We start from the raw sequence: 18,370 nt of genomic DNA on the forward strand, positions 1-18,370 counted from the left end.
CCTGGGCTCCTGCCGGGGCTGCAGGGGAGTCTCTGCTCCATCCCGGCCTCATCCTCAGCTCACAGCAACTTCAGCTCCAGGTCACACCGAGCTCCCGCCGGTTCAGGGCAGCAGCGGTTCCTTGTCCTCCTGCCCGGGCTGGGACATTGCAGGGCTGAGGAGCCAAATAGCGAATTTTGGCCAAAACCCCGGGATTGTGCCTGGAGCTACTGGGGCGATTCTGTGCCGTGTGCAGAGCTCACCCACCTCACTCCCATTAGGTGATTGTGCCGTCACTCGTAATTCTCGCGCGGTGATTGGTCAGAGAGGGGAAAAGCCCCAGCCCCGGCAAAAGCCAGCGCGGCTCCCACCTGCACTGGGACAGCCCCTCCGAGCTCCGCCCGCCGCTCCCGGGCCGCACACACGCTACCACCATGGCGCCGCTGCTGCCCCACTAAAGCCCTGCCTGCCCGCCGATGACACCGGCGCCGGGCTTGTCCCCGCTCGCTGGCACCAAGCAGCAATTGCACTGCGACAATTCCGAGTGACAGCACAGCCAGCCAAGGGCAGCGAGGCGCGGGCTCTGCACAGCGCACAGCCCAAGCCCCGCGCTCTCAGTGCCCCCCGGGCTGGCCGAGGCCAAAGCCGCACATGAGGAACAGCCCTGCAACGGGCCCGGGCCCAAGGCGCCATTGCTCTGCAAATAGCGACAAAGTTCTCCACACCTCCCGGCCCCGCCTCGGCACGCAGCCCCCGGGGCAGCCCCACGGCCCCCACGGCAGCTCCCAGCTTCCGCCAGCCGCCCTGCAACGGCACAGGGGGAGCAGGCCAAGGGACACGGCTGCCGGCGCCCAGGGGACGCCAGGGACAGCGGGGGCACTTCACAAGCATATCATGCAAAAGAGAAAATCATCAAGAAGGAAAAAGCAACAGCAGCGCTGGCTCCAGAGCACAGGGCCACACGAGGCCATGGCACATTGCAGTGGGGTGATGCTGGCCCCATGCCAGGCACCCAGCAGAGCTGCTCTCTCACTGCCCTGCACAGCCGCCATGGGGAGAGAAAATTGAACCAAGGCTTCCTGAGTTGATAGAAGGACCTGGCTAAGAGATCCCTCATCCAACACCTTTATGCACAAAACAGGCTCGCAATTGGCGATGTGAATTGAATTTATTGCTGACAAACTCAGAGCAGGAGAAGAAAGAAAATTTGAACATTTAAAACACCTTCCCCAACCCGACGGGGATCACCAGGAATGGGGGTCACCAGGATTCTGCCCAACGGGGATCACTGGGAATCATACACTGCAGATCTTCCCATGGAGTATGGAGTTGGAGCAGCAAGGAAGCTCTTCCTGCACTTGGGACACTCACATGGCTTCCCTCACTGGTGCTTCCGTTGGTGCTGAGTCAAGTGAGAGCTTCTGGAAAAGCTCTTCCCACACTCGGGACACTCATAGGGCCTTTTCCCCAGTGTGAATCCGTTGGTGCCGCATCAGGTGTGACATCTGGCTGAAGCTCTTCCCACACTTCCCACACTCATAGGGCCTCTGCCCGGTGTGGATCATTTGGTGCCTGATGAGGTGGGAGTTTTGCTTGAAGCCCTTCCCGCAGTCAGGGCAGCGGAAGGGCCTCTCCTGGGTGTGAATGCGCTCATGGCGGAGGAGATGGGAGCTGGTCTGAAACCTCTTCCCACACTTGGGACACTCATAGGGCCTCTCCCCGGTGTGGATCTTCTTGTGCTGGATCAGGGTGGAGTTCCGACTGAAGCTCTTCCCACATTCCACGCAATAGTAGGGCTTTTCCCCTGTGTGGATCACCTGGTGCTGCATCAGGATGGACATCAGCCTGAAGCTTTTCCCACACTCATACGGCTTTTCCCCTGTGCGGATCCTCTGGTGCATAATGAGCTCAATTTTTGATCTAAAGCTCTTCCTACATTCCCCACACTTGTGGGGATTTTCCCCAGTGTGGATCCTCTGGTGCCGGATCAGGGTGGACATCAGCGTGAAGCTTTTCCCACACTTCCCACACTCATAGGGCTTTTCCCCAGTGTGGATGCGCCGGTGGGTGATAAGGGTGGAGTTTTGCTTGAAGCCCTTCCCACAGTCAGGGCAGCGGAAGGGCCTCTCCTGGGTGTGAATGCGCTCATGGACGAGGAGATGGGAGCTGGTCTTAAACCTCTTCCCACACTTGAGACACTCATAGGGTCTCTCTCCGGTGTGGATCTTCTTGTGCTTAATCAGAGAGGAATTGTCCCCGAAGCTTTTCCCACATCCTTCGCACTCATAGGGCTTTTCCCCGGTGTGGATCACCTGATGCCTCATCAGGTGTGACATCTGGCTGAAGCTCTTCCCACACTTCCCACAACCGTAGGGCTTTTCTCCTGTGTGGATCCTCTGGTGCCGGATCAGCTCACATCTCTGCCTGAAGCTTTTTCCACATTCCCCACAGTCATAGGGCTTTTCCCCAGTGTGGATCACCTGGTGCTTGATCAGCCAAGATCTCCACCTGAGGCTTTTCCCACATTCCCCACACTTGTGGGGCTTCTCTCTGCCCTCAGGCTTCTCCCCCAGCTCCGAGCTCCGGCTGCATCTCCGGCCGCCTTCCCGGCACAGTGAGGCTCTTTCCTCCTTGCAGCTCCCTGGGCTGCGTTTGCAGCTCCTCCTCGGGCAGCATCTCCGGGCCTTTTCCTCCTCCTCCATCCGGCCATGCCTTGGAAATGACAAATCCTGCTTTGGGGGAAAAACAAGGGCTCAGCGCCTTGCCCTGGGGGTTCCTCCTGCCCAGCTCCAGCTCTGCAAGTCTCCAGGAGATTTGAGGCTGTAAAAACCACTAACCAACAAGATTCCCAAATATCCCACAAACATAAAGACACAGACCCTAAACTCCAAAAACATCAAGATTCAGCCAAAAGCCCCCCCAAAATATGAAGAATCACGCCCAAAAAACCCCAAAGCATGAACATTCACTCCAACAAACCTCACAAACACCAAAATTTAGGCTCCAGGAAAATCCTGGAACCCCCTCCCCAGTCACCTGCCCTATGTGGGGGGCTGCAGATACAGGGAGTGCTGGAACCTTGGGCTGCCTCCTCTACCTGCTGCTCCTCCTCTATCCCTACTCTTCCTCCTCTATCCCTACTCTTCCTCACACTCTTCTTCCTCTAACTTTTCCTCCTCTTCTTGCTTCTAAAAAATCCCACCACCTTCTCCTCCTTCAGCTAATTAATACAATATTGTTTAAGAAAAAAATCCCGGAAGCTGCGAGCTCCAAACACCCGCCCAGAAAAAACGCCGCTCGGGGACCCCCGAGACATTTGGGGCTACTTCCTCCTCCCCCTCACCTGTGGGATGCGGGGCGCCGATGCTCCCGGGGCCGCTGCGGATAAAGAGCTCCGCGCTGCTTCTGCTGCTCCCCTTCTTCCTCCCTCCAACCTCTTCCTGCTCCTCCTCTTCCTCTCTCCGCCTTCATCCTCCCGCGGCTCCTCCTCCTTCCTCCTCCCGCCTCCTCCTGCTCGGATCTCCGGCCTTTCTCCCGCTCCTTCCTCATCCCTCCTCCTCCTCCTCCATCCCTTCTCCTCCTCCCCCCAAGCCCAGCGCCCACCCTTTCCCCCCCTTTTCCCCACGCCGTCGCATCCCGCGGGAGGAGCCGGGATGGAGCCGGGGCAGGTCGGGCTGGGGCAGCGCTGGGCTCCGGGCCAGGCCTGGGCGCCCCCCACGCGCCCCCTCCCCAAATTGGGCTGGCGGGAAGCGCTGGGGGCGAGGGGGGGGCGCAGGTGGGGTTGGGGTGGGGAGCGCTGGGCGCTGCGGGTCTGCCTGGGAACTGGAGAGACATCAGCGCCGCGAGCTCGGATTGGATCAGAATCGCTCAGCGCCTTCTCCCATTGGCTCATTTTCGCGGGGCTATTTTTGGGGGCTGTTTTTCTATGGGGTTTGGAGGTTCTAGGGGGCTCAGGGGGTCTCGGCGACTTTTTTGGGGTTCGCGGGGTACCGTGTCGGGGTTCAGCTGCCTCCCAAGGGCCCCAGAGCTGGGTGACACTTGGGGACTGCAGTGGTTTTGATTGGCCCAGAACACCAGCAAGGTATCTTTAACATCTAAGAGAAATTTAAACCCCTCAGTAGCTGGTGTAGGAAGCCATAAGATGTTTTTGAGGTGTGGGGAGTGGCACAAAGATGTCTCCTGTGTGTGTTCGGAGTGACAGTTTTGGTTGTTTTTCATGAAGTCCAGCAGAGTCAATCTCTGATAGCTCTGAAACCGATGGAGATGCTGCTGGCCAGGTTTGGGTCAATTAGAGGTGCTATTCATGCCTCTGTGAAAACATATTTAGGAAATAATAAAAACAAAAGTAGACACACACTTCTTTGTAGCTAGAGGAGGAGGAGGAGGTAAAAATATATGAAGGGAGAGCAATATGGAGACACCAAGGTGAGTGGAGAAGGTGGGGGAGGAGGTGCTCCAGGCGCCGGAGCTGAAAACCCTCTGCTAGCCATGCTGAAGACCATGGGGGGAGCAGGAGGTTCCCCTGCAGCCCATGGAGTCCACAGGGGTGCAGAAATCCACCCACAGCCCACGCCAGAGGAGCAGGTGGATGCCTGGAGGAAGCTGTGATCCAGAGAGTCTCATCTAAAGAGTTCAAGCTGCAAAGGCCTTGCAAGGGAGAGAAAGGCCTTGCTCCTGGCATGGAAGCAGCCTGGCCTCGGCTCGGCAGAGTCTGCACCTTATGGACAAGAGGACTCATATTGCAGCAGAATTCGGGTGAGATGTTGCTCGTGAGATCGGAGCCATGGCAAAGAAGTTCCCAGAGGACTGTCTCTCGTGGGAGGGACCCCGTGGCTAAGTACAGGACCCCTCTCCATGATGGACTGAGCAGAGAACAAACCCCTCACCCTGCCCCCTGCCCGTGCTGTGGGTTTGGAAAGATGGAAGGGGGCTGAAAACATCTTCTTAAGAGGCAGGGGGTGCAGCAGTGCAGAACCTGAAAGCAGCTCTCCCCTGCTGCGGGGGAGGGCTGCCCCAGAACCGGAACACGCAGGATGGTCATTCCATGGCCACGAGCTGTGGGGGTGGTCAGACGCGGTCCTTGTAGAAGCATTGCAGGTTTAGAAAGGCAGCTGTTTGGTTCCTGGTCTCCATGGTGTTTTTATTGAGGAAAACAGGGGAGGAATGGGGAGACTGGGGAGGGAGAAGGGAAGGCGAGGGAGGGTACAGGTTCCATACGAGCCCAGAACCAAAGAGGCCCGTTCCGGATCTGGCTGGGGATTTTATCTCTAGGGATGGGAGGCGGTCCTGACTCACATCCAGTCAGAAGGGGTCAGGGGGGCGGGGTCAGGGACAGGAAGGACACACATTACAACAAGGGGGTGAGAGCAAGAGAACTGTCTAGAGAGAAAGAGAGATAAGCAGAGATAAACAATATTTGTAGTAGAAAAATTGTGGTGATGCATAGATTTATGAACTTGCCCTATGGACTAAGAAAATTCCCCACACCCTGCCCCCTACCCAAGCTGGTGGTTGCAAGGAGGGAGGGGCGTGAATAGAAAATGAATTTTTAAGAGGGAGGGGGTGAGTGAACAAATGGTGTATGAAAAGCTTATTTTTACCTCTCATATATCCTCCGACTCTGTTAAGTAATTAAATCACTTTGCAACTCTAAGTTTAAAGCCTGTCTGCCCTTTCTTCTGTGTGTCCTCCTACCAGTGTCCTATCTCCCTTAACTCATAAATTTGGTGTGTGTTTTTACAGTTTTTTTTCTTTCCCCTCCCCTGGCATGTCTGCAGCAGGAGAGAGCAGGGGAGCCGGTGTTTAGTCAGGGTGAAACCCAAAAGCAGCACAAATTGATTCATCTGCAAAGAACAACAGCAAATGGGGAAATGTTGGGAAAACTTCACTAAAAAAATTGGGAGAGTCATCTCTCTCCTCACTGCAACATGTGCTAGCATTGTGGATGCTTAATAGAGCGTAACAAACGATTGGGAATTTTTGCTGCCAAAAGTTCAGGGAAATCAGTTTGGAATCCAAATACAGAATGATTAAATTACGCAAATGTGCTCAATTCTGTCAGTAGGGAGCAGCCTAAAATTGTTTAAAAAGCCATGAACGGCCACCAGAACAAATCCTACAACACCATGGAGGAGCGCATAGGAATGATATGAATTATATCAGGTCCCAGAACACACTGTGAATTTGAATTGTTACTAATTGATACAGAGTGCTGCCCATCCAAGCTCCTGCTCCATTCCTGAACTTCCACAAGCAGAACAAACACTTCCCAGAGCCACGAATACCGAATGTTACACAAACTAGGGGTGCATGTTAAGGGACACAGGCAGTGGGCGGATCGGGAAGTCTGTACCTTCCAAGTACCTCAGACAGTGAGGAAAGGGACAGGGAGATGCGGCCGGGAAATGAGCATAAAAAGGAGGCTGGGTTTAACAGACCCCATGGCAAATGCCCCACGGCCTCTCCCTCTGCCCATCCATAAAGTCACTTTTACACGACTCCTCTGTCTCCTGCAGGCATTCTCCAATCCGAGATCGCGGCGCTGATGACTCTCCAGTTCCCAGGCAGACCCGCAGCGCCCAGCGCTCCCCACCCGAACCCCACCTGCGCCCCCCCCTCGGCCCCAGCGCTTCCCGCCAGGCCAATTTGGGGAGGGGGCGCGTGGGGGGCGCCCAGGCCTGGCCCGGAGCCCAGCGCTGCCCCAGCCCGACCTGCCCCGGCTCCTCCCGCGGGATGCGACGGCGTGGGGAAAAGGGGGGGAAAGGGTGGGCGCTGAGCTTGGGGGGAGGAGGAGAAGGGATGGAGGAGGAGGAGGGAAGAGGAAGGAGCGGGAGAAAGGCCGGAGATCCGAGGAGGAGGAGGCGGGAGGAGGAAGGAGGAGGAGCCGCGGGAGGATGAAGGAGGAGAGAGGAAGAGGAGGAGCAGCAGAAGCAGCGCGGAGCTCTTTATCCGCAGCGGCCCCGGGAGCATCGGCACCCCGCATCCCACAGGTGAGGGGGAGGAGAAAGTCGCCCCAAATGTCTCGGGGGTCCCCGAGCGGCGTTTTTTCTGGGCAGGTGTTTGGAGTTCGCAGCTTCCGAGATTTTTTTCTTCAACAACTAATTAGCTGAAGGAGGAGAAGGTGGTGGTATTTTGTAGAAGGAAGAGGAGGAGGAGAAGTGAGAAGAAGAAGAGTGTGAAGGAAGAGTAGGGATAGAGGAGGAGCAGCAGGTAGAGGAGGCAGCCCAAGGTTCCAGCACTCCCTGTATCTGCAGCCCCCCACATAGGGCAGGTGACTGGGGAGGGGGTTCCAGGATTTTCCTGGAGCCTAAATTTTGGTGTTTGTGAGGTTTGTTGGAGTGAATGTTCATGCTTTGGGTTTATTTGGGCATGATTCTTCATATTTTGGGGGGGCTTTTGGCTGAATCTTGATGTTTTTGGAGTTTAGGGTCTGTGTCTTTATGTTTGTGGGATATTTGGGAATCTTGTTGGTTACTGGTTTTTACAGCCTCAAATCTCCTGGAGACTTGCAGAGCTGGAGCTGGGCAGGAGGAACCCCCAGGGCAAGGTGCTGAGCCTTTGTTTTTCCCCCAAAGCAGGATTTGTCATTTCCAAGGCATGGCCGGATGGAGGAGGAGGAAAAGACCCAGAGATGCTGCCCGAGGAGGAGCTGCAAACGCAGCCCAAGGAGCTGCAAGGAGGAAAGAGCCTCACTGTGCCGGGAAGGCGGCCGGAGATGCAGCCAGAGCTCGGAGCTGGGGGAGAAGCCTGAGGGCAGAGAGAAGCCCCACAAGTGTGGGGAATGTGGGAAAAACTTCAGGTGGAGATCTCAGCTGATTGAGCACCAGGTGATCCACACAGGAGAAAAGCCCTATGATTGCAAAGAATGTGGGAAGAGCTTCAGCGACAGCTCCAACCTGATCCAGCACAAAAGGATCCACACCGGGGAGAGGCCCTATGAGTGTCCCAAGTGTGGGAAGAGGTTTCAGACCAGCTCCCATCTCCTGCTCCATGAGCGCATTCACACCCAGGAGAGGCCCTTCCGCTGCCCTGACTGCGGGAAGGGCTTCAACCTAAATGACACCCTCATCATCCACCGGCACATCCACACTGGGGAAAAGCCCTACAAGTGTCCCAAATGTGGGAAGAGCTTCTCAACGAGCTCTAACTTGACGAAGCACCAGTGAAGGAAGCCCTGTGAGTGTCCTGAGTGCAGGAAGAGCTTCATTGCTGCTCCAACTCCATCCCCAGTGGGAAGATCTGCAGTGGATGATCCCCAGTGACTCACTTTGGTCAAAATCCAGGTGACCCCCATTCCAGGTGATCCCCATCAAGTTAGGGAAAGTTGTTTTAAGTGGTCAAATTTTACTTCTCCTGCTCTGAGTTTGTTAGTAATAAATTCAATTCACATTGCCAATTGCGAGCCTGTTTTGTGCATAAAGGTGTTGGATGAGGGATCTCTTAGCCAGCCTTCTATCAACTCAGGAAGCCTTGGTTCAATTTTCTCTCCCCATGGCGGCTGTGCAGGGCAGTGAGAGAGCAGCTCTGCTGGGTGCCTGGCATGGGGCCAGCGTCACCCCACTGCAATGTGCCATGGCCTCGTGTGGCCCTGTGCTCTGGAGCCAGCGCTGCTGTTGCTTTTTCCTTCTTGATGATTTTCTCTTTTGCATGATATGCTTGTGAAGTGCCCCCGCTGTCCCTGGCGTCCCCTGGGCGCTGGCAGCCACGTCTCTTGGCCTGCTCCCCCTGGGCCGTTGCAGGGCGGCTGGCGGAGGCTGGGAGCTGCCGTGGGGGCCGTGGGGCTGCCCCGGGGGCTGCGTGCCGAGGCGGGGCCGGGAGGTGCGGAGAACTTGGTCGCTATTTGCAGAGCAATGGCGCCTTGGGCCCGGGCCCGTTGCAGGGCTGTTCCTCATGTGCGGCTTTGGCCTCGGCCAGCCCGGGGGGCACTGAGAGCGCGGGGCTTGGGCTGTGCGTTGTGCAGAGCCCGCGCCTCGCTGCCCTTGGCTGGCTGTGCTGTCACTCGCAATTGTCCCAGCGCAATTGCTGCCTGGTGACAGCGAGCAGGGAGAAGGCCGGCGCCAGTGTCACCCGCAGGCACAGGCAGGCAGGCAGGGCTTTAGTGGGGCAGCAGCGGCGCCATGGTGGGAGCGTGTGTGCGGCCCGGGAGCGCTGAGGCAGAGCTCGGAGGGGCTGTCCCAGCGCAGGTGGGAGCCGCGCTGGCTTGTGCCGGGGCTTGGGGCTCGCTGCGGGCGGATGGAGGGGATGGAGGGGGCGGCAGGGGGGCTGTGGCGGCTTCGTTCACCCGTGTCCCTCCCTCCCTCCCTGGCTGTGGCGCCGTGTTGCCGCTGGCCTGAGGCCGCTGAGGGAGCGGCTGCCCGCGGTCTTCTTGCCGCTGCTGGCTCGGCAGGAGGCGGTGCCAGAGCAGCGCTGGCTCGTCCCACTTGCTGTGGGTAGGACAGAGCTGTCTCTCCTGTCCCTGGGACAGTTTCTGGCTATGCAGGATCGGGCTGGGAGCCCCTGGTGCAGCGGGAGATGTCCGTGCCTGGGGATGGGTGTGACGAGAGGAACTTGAACGTCTTTCATAACCCAAGGCACGCGGGAGAAAGAATAACGCGTTTAGTGCAGGCAGGGGAGCCTCGTCCCAGCCTGTTGCCTCGGGAGCAAAATCATCGAACTTCCGCCTTTCCTGCCAGGCTCCGCCTGCTGTTCCAATCAGACACAAAGGACGCTGCCAGCGCTCAATGTCCCCGGCTGCAACCCGCCAGTGCTGGGGATGCAGGGGACAATGCTGAGCCCCTCAGCGCTGTTTATTGTCACCTCACTGTCTGCTCTGGAGGGAATGACCCTGCAGGAAGAGGAGATGATGTGGAAGTTGATGTGGAAGCTGACTGGGCTGGGAATTTCCTTCTTCTTTTGGAACCATCCCAGAACTCATCCTGTGCCTGTCATATTAAATGTTTATACCCTAACCCCGTATTTATATATTTAACCATTTGTCTATTGCCTTGACACATGTGCTGCTAAAGGAATGGGACATTGGGTAGAGCATGGTGCCAATAATGCCAAGGTTGGGATTTCACCCCACAGAGGCCATTCAGTCAAGAGTTAAACTCGATGATCCCTGTGGGTCTTGTCCAGCTCAGAGGATTCTGTGATGCTGTGAAATGGCCTTGTGTGACCCCAGCAACATTACTGTGCCAATGCTGCTGCAGTTACTCCTTGTTACTTCATTACTTTTCTTCGTGGCTAAACCAAGACATCAATACATGAATACATTCCATCTCTACCTGTGCCCAAAAATCGTTGCTGTCTCTTCCTGAGCTGCTGTTTTGGCCACAATGGGAATCGCGGGGTGGAGCTGCTCCCTTTTGAATTGGAGCTTCAAAGCTGAGAGCTTTCTTTGTGTTCCAGCAGTGTTTGGTGAGTGTGGAGTCTCTGCCTCGACGGGATCCTTTGGAGCTCGATGACAGTCCCAGGAGCATTGGTGACAGTGACAGCCCTGGGAACATCACTTCTCTGTCCCCTCTGGCCTGTGGTGACAGGGGAGGACTGAGCTGGATCATTCTCCTGAGCATGAGGAAGCGCAGGGCCAGAACCAGCCCAGATCTCTCATCATGCCCCGTTTAACCATCCATCACTGTAGTTGTAAAACTGTGTCCAAAGCTGAAGTGAAAAATGCCTTCTCAGCACTGCTGATGTCTCAGGAACCAGGTGTTCTCCATGCCAAGCAGAGAGATCCCAGGTGTGAGCTGAAGGAGAGTGAATTGTGCTCCAGTCATGGGGTTGTGAAGGAGATCTTGTGTCTCCAGAATGGATCAGTAGCTGCAGTTTCAGACTTGCCTCAGGCAGAAGAACCCACTTGTGCTAAGCAGGAAGGTGCCAATGATGAGTGTGCAGTGAGTGAAGATGTGGAGAATGTGTTCCACTCCCTTCATGGGAGTGTGGAGGAGCTCTCAGGTCCTCAGAAGGGAGCAGCAGCTGGGCTTGCACATTTTGCTCAGGCACAAGAACCCATTTGTGCTAAGCAGGAAGGTGGCACTGGTGAGTGTGCATCACATGAAGATCTAGAGAATGAGTTTCACTCTCTTCGTGGGAGTGTGAAGGAGCACTCTGATCCCCAGGACCGATCAGCAGCCCTGGTTACACTCTTGCCTCAGGCAGAAGAAGCCACTTGTCCTAAGCAGGAATGCGCTGCTGGTGAGTGCGCAGCAAGTGAAGATTTGGATGAAGGATTCTGCTCCAGTAATAGGAGTGTGGAGGCCCTGGATCCCTGGGGCAGATCAGCAGCCTGGAATAAACAGAAAAGAACCCTTGGATGATATCTGGGTGAGTGCAAGGCCAGTGCTGTGGCCTCTAGGGAGGGGACAACAGACAGTGTGAGCCCAGGAGCACAGGGCTGGCAGGGTGTGGCTGTGTCCAGGGCTCTGGAAGAGGCCTGGTGCTCTGCTGGGCCCCAGCAGTGGATGGGATTGACACGCCTGGCCCTGAGCAGTTGACCCACACCTGTGTGCCTGTCCCTGGCTGTGTCCCCATCCCTTGTTTCTCCTGCTGCCAGTAGAGTCAGGAGCACACGGGCTGAGGGTTCCTCCTGTGCTCCCCAGGTGTTGGATGGAGGATGTGAGGGCTGGGCCTGCTCAGGACAGCTCCATCCTCATGGCCTGCGACTCTTTCCAGCTCCTGTTGAGTGGATCAGATCCCATCCCGTGCTCACCCTGGCTGTGCTGACTCTGCTCCTGCTCCTGGCTGTGGCTCTGGCGGTGTCCTTGGCTGCTGTGTCAGGTAAGGAGGAGCAGCAGCCTCAGCCCAACCCCTCGGGGCGCTGCGGGCTCACTGCTCCCTCACGGCCGGGATCGTCCCTCAGCCCCGCTTTGACCAATCAGCGTGCGGGAGAACGAGGAGTGGCGGCTGAATCAGCCAATCGCTGCGGCCGAGGAGGTTTGAGCGGGAAAACCAGCCAATGGGAGCTTGGGCTTCTCCGTGAGGGGAGAATCCTCAGCCCTTCTGTTCACTCTGCAGAGAGAAGCTGTGGAGACACTCCGGTTACTCCAGTTACTCCGGTTACATCTGACAATCCATGGCGGCTCGCCTGTCCCCATGGCTGGGTTGGGCACAACAGGACTTGCTACTACTTCTCGAGGGATCACCACTCCTGGGATCAGGCTCAGACTCAGTGCTCTGAGCTTGGGGCCTCCCTAGCTGTGCTCAGTGAAAGGGAAATGGTGACTGAGGGGATTTGGGGTGGCTGAGAGGAGCCTGGGGAGCTCCTGGGCCAGGGGTGCAGCTCTGACTGTCAGCTCCTCTCTCCTTCCTGGGAGTTCCTGTTCCACTGCAGTAGGAGCGGCGATTACTGATTCGGGCTGCACAGACAGGACCAGCGGCTGCAGTGTGTGGATGGCAGCAACTTCAGCTCCTTGTGAGCTCTGGGGGGCACAGGCAGGGCCTGGGGGGCACAGGGGCACAAGGTGTCTCCCTGAGGTTTCAGCGCTGTCTGTGCTCCTCCCTGCAGGGTTCCTGTCCTGGGCAATGCGGGTGTGTGCACTTGGCTGAGAATTATCTTGGGAGACAGCTCTGCTCAAATCCACTGCCCTATATCTACAGCAGACCCCAAACTCACCTGTAATGGGATGGAGAAAAGATCTCTGTTTGGGGAGTGATCTTTGCCTCTTCCCCCAGCATGGGGATGTCTTTCCTCAGCTGCAGCGTCTGCCTTGCACTGATCCTCAATGTCACCTCAGTGCTTGTTCTGCAGGAGATGAACCTGCAGGAGGAGGAAATGATGTGGAAGCTGCTATGTGGCTGTCTGGGCTGGGGGTTGCTTTCTACCTCTGGAGTCATTCTAGGCTTCCTGTTTCTCTTGCACTACATGTTTCTATAGTGATCTTTTCTATAGAAACGGGTATAAGTCTGTGGGAAGAGATTTCAAACACATTCTCCTAATACCATATTTCTACGCTAATCCTGTATCTGTACATTGATCTACCTCTTTGTATACAGACTATGAACACGTACTTCATATGAATGTGACCTTCCTTGGTGTAAGGTAGCAATAATGCGAAGGTGTGGATTTGACCCCACCTGGGCCATTTCCTTAAGGACTGGACTAATCCTTGTGGTCCCTTCCAGCTCGGAGCATTCTTTGAGACATCCTTCTGTGACCTCCATCAGTAGTTATGGTGCCAATGTTGCTGTTGTTATTTACAGTATTATTTTATTACTTTCACAATAAATGCTTGTCAGGGCTGCACTGTCCCTCGTGTCCCCTCAGCACCTGCAGCCCTGTCCCTTGCCCTGCTGCCCCTGCCCCGGGGGCTTCAGCCGAGCCAGAGCCTCTTCCCAGTGCTCCCAGTGCTCCCAGTCTGCCCGTGCAGCCTCCAGCAGCCAGCGAGGCCTTCAGCTGGGCCGGCAGAGAGGAGCTGCTGGGAGCTCCCAAATCAGTTTGGTTCTGTTTGTCCTTCCCAGCCTGGGGAACAACGATTTGGGAGTTTTCTGCCCAAACCTCGTCCGTTCCTCCGCTCAGCCCAAGGGGTTTGGGGAGATTTTGGCTTTTTGGGGGAAATCAAAGCGATGTGGGGACAAGGCGGGATTGTCCCTCAGCCGCGTTCTGACCAATGAGAGTTTGAGAACGAGGACTGGCGGGAGAGTTGGCCAATCAAAAGGAGTGGTGTTGTTTGGGCGGGAACATCAGCCAATGGGTGCGAAGGGTGGGCTTTGGGTGGGTAATATAGAAGGATCTCTGAGGGGCTTGAAGGTCCCCGGAGCCTCAAAGTCTGACTTGGGGTTGCTCTGGATTGTCCTGGGCTGGGCAGGAGGCCAAGGAACCACTGTGGTGAGTCCGGGATGGAGCAGAGACCTCCTGCAGCCCCGGCAGGAGCAGGAGATACCTGAGAGAGACCCCGAGCCCATGGGAAGCCCCTCAGAGCCATGGCAGTTGTTCCCGGCGGGACTCCCGGCCTGTTCCTGAGGGACTCTGTCCGGTGCCTCACAGGATTCCATCATTCCAACGTGAAATTCCACCCTCTGGCGGAGGCACTGGGCACTTCCACCTGAATTTGAGCCAATTTCATCAGGTTTGGGGACTTGGGGACATCGGCAGCACTGGATGAAGCCAGAGGCGCGGGGAAGCAGCTGGAGGGGAATTTGGGGCAGAGCAGAGCTTTGGGCTCTGCCGGAGCAGATCGGAGCAATCAGAGTTCACCATGCAGCACTGCCTGCGGGTTCTGTCAGTTGTTGTCGGCCAGGTCCTGGGGAGGAGGATCAGCAGCTCTTTAACTTTTACAGCTCTTTAACTTCAGGCAATGACAGTTCTCCTTGGACTCTCCCGGGGCACTCAGACCTTTCCAACCCCTCACTGACCCCAGGAGGGTCAATGTGCTCCCATTTCCCTCCCGGGCTCTCTCGGAATTTTCTCCTAGAGAAAAACCTCACAAGAGCAGAAAACCCCACAGCAGCTCTGGACCACACTGATGGGAAGAGCCAAGGAATCCCGAATGTGATGGCAATTTACTGTTGGAGTAAATGTTGTACTTTTATTCCAGTAAAAAATTGTAAGAGTAAATTTACTGTTCCAACCCAGCCCTGACGTGGTGACTGAAGGTCTTGTGATTGATGCCTTGGGGCGGATTTGAGTGAAACATATCGGAATGTATAAACTATGTTCTTAGTTTATATAAGAAATATTTATATAAGGCACAAGCCTCGCTGAGCTTTGCTGCCAGGAAAACACAATTTTGGGCGTTTTGCTCTTTGTTCATGATGTGGTTTGAACACAGCAGAGCAGAGGCAGGAAATGTCACTGTCCATTTGTGCAGGTGGTTGTTGTGCAGCGATGGTGGCAGCAGCTCTCACATCCTCCCTGTTGGCTCCCACATTCCCCCCGAGCATCTCAAAATGTCAGGAGAGGAACGAGCCTGGAATGTTCTGGGGCGCTCAGGAGGCCAAAGAACTGCTGTGGTGAGTCCGGGATGGAGCAGAGTCTCCCTGCAGGAGCTCAGGGGATGCCTGAGAGAGACCAAAGCTGCTCTGTCAGTGCCCTCCTCACCCTAGGCAGGAAACAGTAGGAATATGTATTAGACTGCTGTAATAGAAAAGGTTTTTCAAGCTTATCTCCATCAATATCAGGCGTGCTTCTGGTTAATTGCCAAGCACCCAGCACTGTTTGCTTTATTGTCTTTGTTCCCTATTGTGCTTTATTAAACCTTTTAAATGTTAACAGGACAGTGATACCTTTCACACAAGGAAAGGCTGGAGGGTCAGGATGAGGGTGGGGAGACATCACTCATGGTTGTAACAGAAGCGATTTGAGGAAATTAATTGAATTGATTATCAAACAAATCAGCAGGAGAATGACTAGTAAAATAAATCCTACAAAAACACCTTCTTCCCGCTCCTCTCTCCTTTCCAGGCTTCCCTTTATCCTCCCCACACAGGGATTGGGATCACAGCCAGCTCATGTCACAACTTCTGTGGGGTTTCTGCTCCATCCCAGACTCACCCACAGCTCTCAGCACCTTCAGCTCCAGGTCATCCCAAACTCTCACCTGTCCCCCGAACCAGGAAATGTCTCAGAAACCAGAAAATTGGCTGTGAAAAATGGGTGTTTGCAGTTGTTAATAAACGAGCCCCGAGGGGATCTGCAAAAACCAGATTTAATCTTAAGCGACAGAATGACAGAGTTCTTTGGCAAGAGTCACTCTGCTGCTTATACTTATGCTTGACTTATACCTTAACAATTTAATGGAGGAGTAACACTTAACATTTAAACTCAGTTATGATTTTGAAGTCAAATGTAGCCACTTAACAGAGGAACAACCCTTGGCAGCATTTAACTTGGTTTATAACTCTAACTTAACCTCACTTACAGGCCTGATTTAGTCAGATATCCGAGGCACTCAAACACCTCAGAGCAGCATTTCTGCCACATTTACCAAAACACAGGCACAGTGTGTGCACACAGAAAGAGTCAGTGCCAGGGAGCTGTCAGGAATTCCCCTCGAGTACAGCAAAATGCTCACTCTGGATCCTTTTCCATCTCCCCAGAGAGGGAAGGGTTGATGTTGCAGAGCAGAAAGGCCTTGCAAAGTGAGGGCCTTGCTGCCCTTGTAAAATCCTTGCTCACTTCTGTTACTTTGGCGAACTAGAAAAGCATTCTGGGAACGACTCAGCCAAGCTGGAGGTGAAAAACAAGTTACATAATTGTAAAACAATTATTAGTACCAATAAGTGCTCTCACCGTGGGGCTCGTGGGTGGTTGTACCTGATGCCTGTTCCTATCACGGTCTATAGCGGTTGGTTAAACACATCTGTTATGCCTCACAAGTATGTAAACTCATAACAAATGAACGGTTTAAGAACCCTGGATTTTTGCAATAAAGGGGTCTTTGCCATACCATCGTAGAGATCGTGTGTTTAACGCCGCAGGCTGAGCCTCGAGGAGTGGGAGGTCCCTCGTTTTTTGGGGATCCCCCAAGTTCAGCAAACGGGAGATTTCCCAGCTTGGAGAGGCCTCACTCAGAGGGAGGAGCTGCTCCTCATTTTGGGGCTCATTTTGGATTGCTGTTTATAGGGCCAGAGAGATGGGCTTTAGTCATGTACAGGAAATCATGCTATGAAAAGACAACATCCATAAAGGAGACAGAGGAGTCCTGTGTTTTATTCGAATAAAGGGAGAGAATCCGATGAGGCACACGGCTGCGGGGTTTTCTTTATCGAGGTTTTGGGGGTGCAGCCCCCTTTTATCCCAAACTCCCGTCCATGTGTTGCCCTGTTCCTTCCCCCATTGGCTGACGTCCTAGGAAGGTACAGCCTTCCCGAACTGCCTACCACATATTTCCCCCTTGAACTTGTCGTTTTATCCCAAAGTTCAGAAACTCAGGCTTGTTCAGATCCGTTTGGTGTTTCAGGATTTTTCTGTTTCTGGGCCCTGAGCAGATGTCATGTGGCAATTCCTGGCATTTAGCCAGAGTCAAACTGTGACATATTCAAACCTACAGCTTGAAGTTGATCGAGTTAACACCCATCCCCTCTGCCATGGAATTATAAAGACATCAGCACACATCTTCCCTATCAGAACAATGCTTCACCTAGCCACAGTTTGGGTCTCAGCTTGCTTAGAAAGCGTGAGCGCAGGGATGCTGTGGCATTTCGCAGGGAAAAAGCGTGCATTAAACCTTATAATTTATGCTTGGATTTTGTATCTTCGAGCTCTTTCCTAACCTAAACGCTTTTGATTCTTCTCCTGGTTTTTCTGCACAGGGAAACACAAACCTTTTTCTTTTCATAAGGCAAAGAGGAGCTCGTTGGACCCGTGCCTGAGATGCAGCGATGTTTACCATCAGCTCAGCGGAGCTAACAGGGGCGAGGAATTATTTTAATTGGGCAGCACGGGGCGCACAAAACGATGTAGAACTTTTTTTACCAGCTGCGGGACACGGAAGACACTGCCTCGCCCCCATTGGCTGGTCCGCTTGTCACTCTTCGTGATCGCGGCGCTGATTAGTCAGGGCGGGGCTGAGGGACGGTCCCGCCCCGCCCCACCTCATTCGAGCATTCGCAGGTCCAGCAGTGCCTCCGGATCCTCGGGAGCTGCAGCAGTGAGCGGAGCGGAGCGGAGCGGCTGCAGTGAGCGGAGCGGAGCCCGGGGAGGCGGCGGCGGAGCTTGGAGAGGCTGTCCCAGCGTAGGTGGGAGCCGCGCTGGCTTGTGCCGGGGCTCGGGGCTCGCTGCGGGCGGATGGAGGGGATGGAGGGGGCGGCAGGGGGGCTGTGGCGAATTCATTCTCCCCTCTCCCTCCCTGCCTCCCTGGCTGTAGCGCCGTGTTGCCGCTGGCCTGAGGCCGCTGAGGGAGCGGCTGCCCGCGGTCTCCTTGCCGCTGCTGCCTCGGCAGGAGGCGGTGCCGGAGCAGCGCTGGCTCGTCGCGGTAGCAATCAGTAGGACAGAGGCGGTAGCCCTGTCCCCGGGGCTGTTCCCGGCCATGCGGGACGGGGCTGAGAGCCCCTGGTGCAGCGGGAGATGTCCGTAGCCGGGCAGAGTTAAACGCGCGTTAAATGTAGATATTCCATATATGACTTGTGAGTCATCCCCGCTCAGTGCAGGGGGAAAACTCCCGAAAGCCGCCCGGCACCCCGGCAGGCGCAGCCAAGTTCCGCCTTCCCTGCCAGTCCCCTCCTGTTGCTCCGGGCAGGAACCCAAAGGGCGCTGCCAGCACTTGCTGTCCCCGGGCTCCAACCCGCCAGCTCAGGGGACGCAGGGGACAATGCTGAACCCCCTCAGGGCTGCTGGTGGGACCCACCCTCGGTTCTGCCGGGGCTCGGGGCTACCTGCGGGCTCTCCGTGCGGGAGGCGACCGCGGCGAGGGGGGCTCTGGCGGATTCGTTCCACCATGTACCCCCGGTTCCCCGTGTTTCTCCTGACCTGAGG

General features: G+C 55.4%; 1 protein-coding gene, 1 long non-coding RNA gene and 2 pseudogenes across 4 annotated transcripts in view; 1 reads left to right on the forward strand and 3 right to left on the reverse strand.

Moving 5' to 3' along the window:
* The window catches only part of LOC146421296 (class II histocompatibility antigen, B-L beta chain-like), a gene marked incomplete at its 5' end in the record, with an annotated part of 66,397 nt that overhangs the window by 19,592 nt on the left and 28,435 nt on the right, over window positions 1–18,370 (reverse strand). The window lies entirely within an intron of this gene.
* LOC146421300 (uncharacterized) lies at window positions 1,129–3,910 on the reverse strand (annotated as a pseudogene). The gene is made up of 2 exons (XR_014848702.1): window positions 3,323–3,910; window positions 1,129–2,711 (listed from the first exon to the last, which is right to left on the reverse strand). The product of XR_014848702.1 is annotated as an uncharacterized LOC146421300 (transcript).
* LOC146421301 (uncharacterized) overlaps window positions 8,138–18,370 on the forward strand; it is a 167,787-nt pseudogene continuing 157,554 nt past the window's right edge. The window contains exon 1 of the transcript XR_014848703.1: window positions 8,138–8,261. The product of XR_014848703.1 is annotated as an uncharacterized LOC146421301 (transcript). The remainder of the gene's footprint in view (window positions 8,262–18,370) is intronic.
* LOC146421302 (uncharacterized) lies at window positions 15,589–18,340 on the reverse strand. Its single transcript, XR_014848730.1, has 2 exons — window positions 18,271–18,340; window positions 15,589–17,673 (listed from the first exon to the last, which is right to left on the reverse strand). It is a non-coding gene; the product is annotated as an uncharacterized LOC146421302 (long non-coding RNA).

Source organism: Lichenostomus cassidix, unplaced genomic scaffold (genome assembly GCF_008360975.1).
Source record: "Lichenostomus cassidix isolate B80296 unplaced genomic scaffold, HeHo_3.0 HiC_scaffold_33, whole genome shotgun sequence".
NCBI classification, from domain to species: Eukaryota; Metazoa; Chordata; class Aves; order Passeriformes; family Meliphagidae; genus Lichenostomus; species Lichenostomus cassidix.